The following is a 2,323-nucleotide window of genomic DNA, read 5'->3' as shown; positions in this document are numbered from 1 at the left end:
TGCCCTTCTTCAATAATGCATTGTCAAGACCAATACTAATTCATTCCACTCAACTTATTCCATTCCCATTCACAAATTATGCTACCATCCCTCTATATATATATATATTCTCTTATTTCTCATCTATATATTTTCTTTATCATTCATCTGTATATTTTCTTATCATTCAGGAGGCTTACATGTAGAAGTAGAGCTTGTTACCCAGCCAAGGATGACTTGCCCACTTAAAAACAATAAAATTATTTATTGTTTTAATGTCAGCGAGCAGGTCATTCTTGGTAAGGCAGCTTGATCTCTTCATCATGTCAGACTTGCCATGAATGTTTTCATTTCAAACGTTTCAATATTTTTCTATTCTTTTCAGATATAATATTCAATGGTACAAACATTTTAATGTTTTCAGTATTCTTTCAAACTTATTATTGAATGGTACAAACATTTTAATGTTTTCAGTATTCTTTCAAACTTATTATTGAATGATACAAACATTTTAATGTTTTCAGTATTCTTTTGGAACATTTTATGCAATGGTACAAACATCTCATTGTTTTCAGTACTCTTTTATATATATTATTGAATGGTACATATATTTCAATGACTTTTTTTTCAGATATATGATACAAATGTTTCAATGTTTGCAGTACCCTTCTCAGATATATTATTCAATAGTACAAACATTTCATTGTTTTCAGTATTCTTTTCAAATATAATACTAAATGCTAAAAACATTCCAATGTTTTGGGTAGACATTGACAATTGTACTAGATGAGTTTCTTTATGTAGGCATATTATGCCATTGAAGTGTGGGTTGTAATGTGTTATGCTATGCATTCTACTTACTTTGGTCTTCTATTTCGATTCTTGTTATCTTAATAACTTGGGTTTGGTTTGTATTTTATATGGAAAACATATGGGTCTTTTCAGCTTTCAGATAGATTCTCTGGTATCACAGTTTGTGAAGATCAGTATACATTTTTCATAGCTAGGAGAGAATGATCTTAATGAATCATTTGAAAGTGGTACGAGCTAGAAATAACCAATAAGGGGAAAACCCATGAAATCAAATAGATTCCGATAAGAAATAATGTTGTTACTCAAGAAAGGAGATGATATGATTGATTATGTTGGCCAATAGAAGGGAAATGTATGTTCAAGCATCAACCTTTACACTGTAGATATCTTGGCTGAGAGAGTGATTCTTGATCCAGACCATAAATCAAAGGAAAATTGATTGCATATCGCCATCACCAAGCACTTGTTTTTATCAAGTGTTGGACCTTCTTATGCGCGAGCTTCAATTTTTTAGCTGGTTTAATATTATATTAGATTTTATTTCAATAAATTGTTAATTATTATACCTTGAGTTATGAATTATTATTAGTTGCTGCCACAGCAGGAAACTATTGCAGAGGGCATGGAACACAATCAGTGATTTAAATTTCCTCCACCTACCAATCAAAACTACTTTTTATTATCATTCATCTTCTAATTACTATTTCTATCACCGAACTTGCATAATTTTTATTATACATATTAACCCAGAGACTTTTATTGTCCTCTTATTATAAGATTAATTGTATGTTCAATGTATTCGCAGTTTCTGCAGCTGTGGAGGAGGGAGGCGAATTCAGACGGTGGGGATTGTACAACTAGTTGCAAATTCCGCTCACACGAGCTCTGCAACAAGTTTTAGCCACATACAACAGGAGCTTCCTAAAGTAGAATACATTTAAGAATTGGTATGAAGTCCATTGCCAGATCAAAAATTCTTTGTTCACGTTGATTTTAATAGTAGATTGCCTCTTAGAGAATTCTATCGATACCACAACAAGATTTCTGTAAAAACAATTTATTGGTTGGCAACTTTTCTTTGTTGTTGCTATTGTTTTATTTTACATCATTAGTTTCAAGATCTCAATTGAAACATATTGGAACAGTCGAACAGAACAAAACATCATAGTGTACAAAATTTGGGGAAGGTTTATTGTCTCCAAGTTCAGAATTCACGTATTTAGTGAAGGATTTATGCAATGCTTTTTTAAAATTGCTAAATATCAGAATGGATACAACATGTCCCGAAATTTATGGTTTGCAGGAAGAATTTTACCTCATATTTGAAGATTAAGAGACATCAAAATTAGAGTTGAATGTGAGTTGTCATTTAGGTTAGAAAGTTAATTGCACCACATATGTTATCTGTATTTCGACCCCTATACTGATTTGAGCTTGGGTTGGGCATTCACACCTGATTGGGAATATTACAGGAGGACCAACATAGATGAGCGTTGGTATCAAGCTAAGATTAGCAATTTCTTTGTTGTCA

The 2,323-nt window shown here is 31.9% G+C and overlaps 1 long non-coding RNA gene across 1 annotated transcript; it reads left to right on the top strand.

Annotated features, from left to right (window-relative positions):
- Positions 1-212: 212 nt before the first annotated feature.
- On the top strand, positions 213-1,884 carry LOC149528135 (uncharacterized). The gene is made up of 2 exons (XR_016359160.1): positions 213-379; positions 1,598-1,884. It is a non-coding gene; the product is annotated as an uncharacterized LOC149528135 (long non-coding RNA).
- The last annotated feature ends 439 nt before the right edge of the window (positions 1,885-2,323 follow it).

Source organism: Cupressus sempervirens, chromosome 11, assembly GCF_028749045.1.
Source record: "Cupressus sempervirens isolate cs-2001-9-10 chromosome 11, ASM2874904v1, whole genome shotgun sequence".
Lineage (NCBI taxonomy): Eukaryota > Viridiplantae > Streptophyta > Pinopsida > Cupressales > Cupressaceae > Cupressus > Cupressus sempervirens.
This window is presented reverse-complemented; position numbering and strand designations above follow the sequence as displayed.